Source organism: Vombatus ursinus, unplaced genomic scaffold (genome assembly GCF_900497805.2).
Source record: "Vombatus ursinus unplaced genomic scaffold, bare-nosed wombat genome assembly UNPS02014779.1, whole genome shotgun sequence".
Lineage (NCBI taxonomy): Eukaryota > Metazoa > Chordata > Mammalia > Diprotodontia > Vombatidae > Vombatus > Vombatus ursinus.
In genome coordinates, this window is record NW_020954557.1 from 19,656,597 (window position 1) to 19,665,681 (window position 9,085).

Below are 9,085 nucleotides of genomic sequence, written 5' to 3' on the forward strand. Positions count from 1 at the left end.
TTTACAGTCATTTTTACAGGTATTTGGAGGGTTTGGGGGAGAGCTGAAATAAGTCCCTGTCTTTACTCCACCATCTTGGCTCCTAAAATATTTTTTAAAAAGAAAAATCATTGTGTTCCAATTGTTTCATAAAGTTTCGATAAAAAGTTATAGAACAAGGAGGGAGCAGTTTTTAACTGTAGTGGACAGGCCTCCCTCCCCCTGGTGCTGGGGCTAGGGGGCGGGGCCTGGGGCAGGAGCTCCCGGGACCAGGACATAGGTCATGTGAGCACCCAAGATGGCGGCGCCCAGGTGGGAGCACTTAGGAGTATCAGTGAGCAGCAGCCGTGGTCCCAGCGCGTGGAGACGTAGGCGAGGGCTACAGGATGGCAACTCATAAATATATTCAGTCAGATCCTCCTCCAGAAGAAATAAAACTCAGAAGATTAAGAACTACTGACCTTGTGGAAAAAAATTTGTGGCGTCTCTCCAAAAAAGAACAGATCACATATACTTATGGACCACTGTATATGGGGACAACTTCATCTTTATGTGGATTCTTGGCAAACTATCCTTTCAGGCATTGTATGAAGGTTAAACAGCATCCTTTTAAAACGTTTGTGCCATTGTCTGCAATTCCATTTTTGACCACTGCAGTAACTTCTAAGTTCCTTTAAGTTCTGGTGATTTAACCGCAGACATGAGTATTTTGAGAGGTGCCTGTGTTTCTGCGTTATGTGGTGTCTTTCATTCCTCTGCTTCCGCCTTTTTAAGAGATGGGTGTCTGGCAGTCAAGTGCGAAACTTCCTCCAAAAGGAAGGAGTTTATACCACTGGACTATACTTTGTCAATCTGCTGCAAAGCTAATGGTTATTCCCTGATTGCGCAGACTATGTGTAGAGGACATCTTGCTTTCATGCAACATAAAATATGTGAAAGAATATTTGAAATGCTTGCACATGACTGACTTAAAAATTAACCTTTTAATGTATATGATGTAGTTTGGAGCATTTCATGAAAGAGTTAAATGTAAATCAAAAGCAAGCAACATAATTTACTATACACATACAAATAAAAATTATGTGATATCCTTGACTAAAATACAGTCTCCAGACAAGAAAGGATTAAGAGTGATGCTAATAATAGCAAAATAAATATGGCACTCTGAGTTTTACAAAGAGCTTTGCAAGTATTATCTCATTTGATACTTACAACAACCCCATGAGGTCGGGGCTATGTTTATCCCCATTTTACAGATGAGGAACCTGAGACTGAGAGAAGTTAGGTGACTTGTCCAGGGTCACATATGTATTATGGATTGGAATTCATGTCAATCATGACTCCAATTTCATCACCCTATCCACTGTACTTCTTAGCTGACTTTTCCATTTATATGTTATCTTTAATGCCTAGAATATCTCATGGGGGGAGAGTGTTGTTTAGTTTTTTTGTTTTGGGTTAATTTTTTTTTAATTAACAAATTAATTTTCTCTCTCACAACTGTCCCTCCATTGAAAAGAAAAAATGAGACTTTTGTTAACAAATATGCATAGCCAAGCATTGACCATATTCAAAAACACACACACACACACACACACACGTTTCTCATTCTGTACTCTAAGTTCATCACTTCTTTGTCAAGAGGTAAGTAGCAAGCTTCCTCCTCAGTCTTCTAGAATCACAGTTGGTCATTGCATTAATTAGAGTTCTTAAATCTTTCAGAGTTGTTTATTTTTGTAGTATTATTGTTATTGGATAAATTGTCCTCCTTTTTCTATTCACTCTTCATCAGCTCATACAAGACTTACCATGTTTCATTGAAACCATCCCATCATGCCCATCAGTTGGGGAATGACTGAACAAGTTGTGGTACATGATTGTAATGGAATACTACAGTGCCATAAGAAATGGCAAACAGGGTGATTTCAGAAAAACTTGGAAAGATTTCATGTGAACTAATGCAAAATGAAGGGAGCAGAACCAGGAGAACAGTGTATACAGTAACAACAATATTGTAAAGGTGATCAACTGTGAAAGACTTAACTACTCTGATCAGTACAGTGGTCCAAGACAATTCAGGACTCAGGATGAGCAATACTATCCACCTCCAGAGAGAGAACTGATGAACCCTGGCCTCTCCTCAAATTTTCCCTGCTTGGTAGAAACCTGCCCGTGTCTGTTCTCTGCTGCAAGATTGGGCTTTTGTGTGCCCAGCCACCCCCATGCCCTCTGAGTGCAATTGAGGCATACTGTTTTTCACTTTCTTTATTTTTCTTGTTTTTGTTTTTGGTTTTTTTTGCAATATGACGAATATAGAAATATGTTTTGCATGACTTCACATTGAGTATCACATTGCTTACCTTCCCAGTGGGTGGGGCAGAGGCTAGAGAGAGACAAGATTTAGAACTCAAAAATGTTTTAAATTAATGTTAAAATAAATAAATAATTTTAAGACAAAAAGATTATAGAACAAGTGTTTATCTACTATCATTTTTTTATGTGCAGTGCATTGAACATTAGTACATAAGCTGTCATTTTATTATGTGGGCAGCTAGGTGGCATAGTGGATAGAGTGCTGGACCTCAAGTCAGGAAGACTCAAGGCTCATGAGTTTAAATCTGGCCTCAGACACTTAGCTGCTTTATTATCACTATCAATATCACTATTATTGTTGTTGTTAGCATAATAGAAGAATAGAATAGGAAAAAATTAACAGAATAGAATAGAATAGAGAATAGTAGTAATAGTCTTAGAGAGTTATGAAGATACTGAGATGAACAGTTCTTTGCTCCTACAGCAGAGAATCAGAGATAGCAGTCGAATCCAGCTATTTCTGGTTCCAAGGCCTAACCTCTAGCTACTACATCATGTAGCCTCTGTTATTTAATGTAGTAATTATTATTATGACAAAAAGTATAATTTTCTATCTAATACACTTCCATTTTACTCCATGGATATAAGATAAGGAAAATAGAATAGTATAGTATAGATCAATTAAAATACAGATCAAATTAAGTACTTTGAATCAGGATTAACATCATGGGAAGTCATAGATGACATAACTCATTTTTGCATACAGATGACCCTCACAATCTGAAATTTTGAAATATATAAATGGTGTCCAGTATTTTAAAAAAAATTTCTGTATTTCTTCAAATTAAAAGTAATAGCAGAAAAAAGAAAAGCGTACACTATCTTCATAGCATATACTATGACAGGCTGTTGATTCACTCCTCAGTTTTTATGCAATTGAAGAGCATCCTGGCCTTACACTCTAAATGAGGATGGCACTTAACTGTGGGCCACAGTGCCTTGGGATGAATGCCACATGTATTTTTTCCCTTAGTCTCTAATAAGTGACATACTTGTATCATTATATTTGAGGTGAAGTAGACACCTCTGTCAGACTGTATTCACACAGGCAATTCCCAGTGGCAAAACATCTGATTAACTAACAAAGTCAGTTAACAGTGTATCACTGGTACCTAGAAGTATTCAGCCCATTTAATGAAGGAATGTGTCATAGTAATGCTCGCTTCCTTTTGACTACCCCAGACCTTTAGTCCAGAAGCCATTAATTAGGACTCAAATTTATATTAAATTTTATGAATATAAATTGACCAACCAAAAATATAAAATAGACATATACACTAAATGGAACAATATGGTGAGGATTATCCATTTCCCCTAGATATACTCTATTTTATTGATAACTAAAACTTATGTTCCCTCTCACTCTTACCCCACCAAAAAAAACCAAAACATTAGTATGTCCTAAAGTATTTTTTTGTCTCAAATTCAGTGGAAATTTAGTGTACACTCTCTAATTATCATCAATTGCCCCTAAAATTTTTATCTTTTTTCTGTAGTTTATGAATACAAAAGTGAATTGTATATTATATATTAAGATTTCTTCCAACACTCTGAGACTATAATTTGGGGTTTTTATTTAGACCTTTTTATTCTAGTTTTTTATTGTAGCATTCCATATGAGAAAATATAAACAAGAACTATACTGGACAATCAAGTGTAGAGGTATGGCACACTTGCATCATTTATAAAAATGTCAACATTCATGGGCACACTGATCTTTTGAATATTTGAGTTCTGTATCACACATACATCCAGACCATATGTAAAAACTGAAAAATATTGGTGTATGTAGAATACCTCCCCAAGTAGAATGCAAGATTTCTGAGGGCAGGGAATATGTCATTTTCTCTTTGTATCACTAATACCTAGCATATTGCCTGGCACACTCCAAAAAATATTGGTTGAATTGAATTGAAAATAGCCAGTGGACAAGAAACCAATTCAATATGCTAGGTGATGAATTAAATAACTATTGTTGTGACTATTTAAAATAGCTACATAAGAATTTAACCAGGGGTGGAGCCAAGATGGTGGAGGGAAAGCAGTGACTTGCTAGAGCTCTCCCCTAAACCCCTCCAAATACCTACAAAAAATGGCTCTAAACAAATTCTAAAGCAGCAGAACCCACAAAAAAAAAACAGAGCAAAACAAATTTCCATCCCAAGACAACCTGGATGGCTGATCAGAAAGGTATATTGTGCCAGGCAGGGAGAGGAGCGCAGTTCCGTGGGAGGGAACAGGTCACAGTGACCCTGGAGCAGGCCTCAAAGGACTGAATCCCCGGCAGCTGTGACAGTTTCCAGACTTCTCAACCTACGAACACCAAAGACAACTTAGAAGGTCAGTGGGAAAAGTCTGTGACTGCTGTGAGAGAAGATGCTAGGTCTCAGTCACAAGTCCAGAGCGTGCCCTCAGGGCAGCGGCTGCCTCCTGAGCTTCTGGCCCACAGACTGAGGGGGAATCGAGTGGCTGATCAGAGGGGGATTACAAGGATCTATTTGCCAGTGCTGAGGCAGGAATCTCTTGCTTTACCGGTGCTTGGACCTGGGTCACAGTTCTGAGAGGCGGTCCTGGGGCAAGGAGGAGCACTGGTGTGGTGGAGCTTGTTGTGGTGGTGGAGAGGAAACACATTGCCCCTTATCATACCACCTTGGAAGAACTGACACTTTTCAGGTCCCTAGAAGTACCTCTGAAAACAGTTATACAAACCCCCGAAGCTTAGGACAATATATTTTCCACATTGGAAGCAGACTCTTACCTTAACAAAGAGTTTAAAACTCAAGTAATTGGTTGGGATCATGAGTAAGCAATGCAAAAAGAATCAGACTATATATCATCTTACTTTGGTGACAAAGAAGATCAAAACATACAACCAGAAGAAGACAACAAAGTCAAAGCTCCTACATCCAAAACTTCCAAGAAAAATATGAATCAGTCCCAGGCTTTGGAAGGGCTCAAAAGGGATTTTGAGAAGCAAGTAAGAGAAGTAGAGGAAAAACTGGGAAGAGAAATCAGAGTGATGCAAGAACATCATGAAAAGCAAGTTAATAGCTTGGTAAAGGAGACCCCCAAAAAAATACTGAAGAAAATAACACCTTAAAAAATAGCCTAACCCGAATGGCAAAAGAGGTCCAAAAAGCCAATGAAGAAAACAATTCCCTAAAGAGCAAAATTGGCCAAATGGAAAAGGAAGTCCAAAAGATTACTGAAGAAAATACTTCCTTAAAATTTAGAATAGAGCAATTGGAAGCTGGTGACTTTATGAGAAATCAAGACACTGTAAAACAAATCCAAAAGAATGAAAAATTAGAAAACAATGTGAAATATCTCATTGGAAAAACAACTGACCTGAAAAATAGATTCAGGATAGACAATTTAAAAATTATTGGACTATCTGAAAGCCATGATCAAAAAAAGAAACTAGGCATCATCTTTCAAGAAATGATCAAGGAAAACTGCCCTGATATTTTAGAACCGAAGGGCAAATTAGAAATGGAAAGAATCCACTGATCTCCTCCTGAAAGAGATCCCCAAAGGAAAACTCCTAGGAATATTGTAGCCAAATCCCAGAGTTCCCAGGTCAAGGAGAAAATATTACAAGCAGCCAGAAAGGAACAATTCAAGTATTGTGGAAACACAATCAGGATAACACAAGATTTAGCTGCTTCTACATTAAGGGACCGCAGGGCATGGAATATAATATTCCAGAGGGCAAAGGAGATAGTATTACAACCAAGAATCACCTACCCAGCAAAACTGAGTATAATTCTTCAGGGGAAAAAATGGTCATTCAGTGAAATAGAGGACTTTCAAGCATTCTTGATGAAAAGACCAGAGCTGAATAGAAAATCTGACTTTTGCAATACAAGACTCAAGTGGAACATGAAGAGGTAAATAGGAAAGAGAAATCATAAGAGACTTATTAAGGTTGAACTGTTTACATTCCTGCATGGAAAGATGATATTTGTAACTCATGAGACCTTTGTCAGTATTAGAGTAGTTGGAGGGAAAAAAATTATATGTATGTATGTATAGACAGATAGATAGATAGATAGATAGATAGATAGATAGATAGATAGATAGATGGATGGATGGATGGATAGATAGATAGAGGGCACAGAGTGAGTTGAAGATGAAAGGGTCATATCTGGAGAATAAAATTAAGGGGTGAGAGAGGAATATACTAGGAGAAGGAGAAAGGGAAAGGTAGAATGGGGTAAATTATCTCACACACAAAAAAAAACAGAAAAGAAAAGGCTCTCACAGTGGAGAGGAAATGGGGGATGGTGAGACGGAATGAGTGAATCTTATTCTCATAGGATTTGACTTAAGGAGGGAATAACATATACACTCAATTGGGTATGGAAATCTGTCTTACCCTACAGGAAAATAAGAGAGGAAGGGGACAAGAGAGTAGGGAGATGATAGAGAGGAGGGCAGATTGGGAAAGGGGGTAATCAGAAGCAAATACTTCTGAGGAGGGACAGGGCCAAAAGAAAGAATAGAATAAATGGGGGGGTGGGATAGAACTAAGGGAAATAGAGTTAGTTTTTCACAGCATGTCTACTATGGAAGTGTTTTGCATAACTGCACATGTATAACTTGCCTTTTCAATGAGGGTGGGTAGGGAGGGAGAAAGGGAGAAAATTTGGAACCCAAAGTTTTAAAAACACATGTTTAAAAAAATGTTTTTACATGCAACTGGGAAATAAGAAATACAGGAAATGGGGTACAGAAATCTATCCTGCCCTACAGGAAAATAGAAGGGGAAGGGGGGGAGAGATAGCAGGGAAAGCAGACCAGGGGAAGGGGTATTCAGAATGCATGCCATCTGGGGGTGGGGGGAGGGGCGAGATGGGGTCAAAATTTGGAACTCAGAATCTTGTGGAAGTAAATGTTGAAAATTAAAAATTTAAAAAAAAAAATTTAAAAAAAAAGAATGAGCCCTAGAAGCTAAACTGGTTGCAACCCATCGGGTTCAAGGACAGGGCTTCAACCAGGCAAATGCTTTTCTCCACTGCGCTTGCTTAATAGGCTTATTGAATATGAACTGACACACCCCAAGGGCAGAGATAACTGCCATTTTTGAACATGGGACCCATCAAATGGGCAGAGTTAATAGAACATGGATGAACATGCAATGGGCTGTCCAGGAAGGGTGTAATTCAGATGAACTAGACCACTAGAAGCCCAGATGGGTGGAGTACAGATCTTATTAAAGGCTGAAAAGTTGATTCTACCACCAAACCAGTGTCCACATGCAACTAAAGTGCATTGTGCCCTCTTCTCTTGCAAGAAGTGTGATAAAGGCTTTCCTTCACTCAAAAAAAAAAATAATTTAACCAAAATGAAACCAGATTTATAGATTTCTATAAACAAAGTCATACAAATAAGAATCTATGGCATTTTGAATACTAAGGAATATTTAAATTTCAAGTAGGTAGAAAAGTAGAAAATTAAAGAGAGTACTTATCCATAGGTGTTATTTACAAATAACTTTTCCTTAAAGCAAACATAGTACCACATTCAAGTCTAATTTAGTTTAATTATAATGTAGTTTATTTTATTTTTTAGCCTACTACAATCTACCAGTATTCACAAGAACAGAACTTTTCCTTAGGTTTTGGGGGGGGGTAAATATAGGGATATATAGATATGCATGTATAGGTATATATGTATATATGTGTGTGTATGTATATGTATATATGTATATGTATTGTATATTATATATCATGCATATGTAAGCACATGCATGTATATGTATATTGTGTATATGTGTATGCATGTGCATGCATATGCATGCATGTGTATATATGTATACATGTATATATATGCTTTTATTTTTATGTGTATTTTATGTGTATATATATTTACAAGTGAGAATCAACTTAATTACAATTTGCTTCAGTGGCATAAAAATTAATTTTACATAACTTTCCAACTGTATGTCTGCTATGTAAATCTCAAGGGAGTGTAGTATGGAAATCTATGCAATAACCTTATCTCGCTCCAAAAGGATTTTTTTTTCTATAAACTTCCTGCAGCAACTAAAGGCTATAAGCAATATGAAGTGTTTACAGAGATAACATTAAGTATGTTTCTCACAGACAGATACATTAGGAATATTTAATGGGGAAGAGCCTATGCTGAAAAGTGAACTCCAAAAGGTCACATTTTGTCAAACTATATTTTAATGGATAAAGATGGCTGCAAAGTTCTTAGCTTGCTATAAACAGGCAGCTTTATCTCACTAGTAAAAATCTGGTATAAGGGAGATAAATATGTAAAGGTTATAATACTAAATGGTCAGTCTATCCAGAGGCTAGAAAATAGGAATATTTCACAAAATCACCTTAGTGGTTTTAAAATATGTTCATGTGCTGTTGCATCATTACTTTACTTCTTTGCAAATATCTTGAATTTTCTCAGGAGAATTCTATTAATATTTAGAAGGAGGGATTATAGGACCAATAAAAGCAAAGTCATCATCACAGTAATAAAAGCAATGCTTTATTGTTGCAATAAGGACCAAATGAAGAAATGCTATCAGTGATTACAGAAAGCTGCCATTATGGGATGAATCATGCTGTGTTTATTTTTATTTTATTACTTGTCATTTGGAGGGAGAGTGTTCTCTTTAGCCAATGTTCAGGGTGCTCTTGGAAATGGTTTGATTCCTCTCCCATGGCCTGATTATCAATTGTTAATACTAAGTAATACTCTTGTGGCAGAA

General features: G+C 37.0%; 1 pseudogene; it reads left to right on the top strand.

Annotated features, from left to right (window-relative positions):
• The first annotated feature begins 365 nt into the window (after positions 1 to 365).
• LOC114045828 lies at positions 366 to 946 on the top strand (annotated as a pseudogene).
• The last annotated feature ends 8,139 nt before the right edge of the window (positions 947 to 9,085 follow it).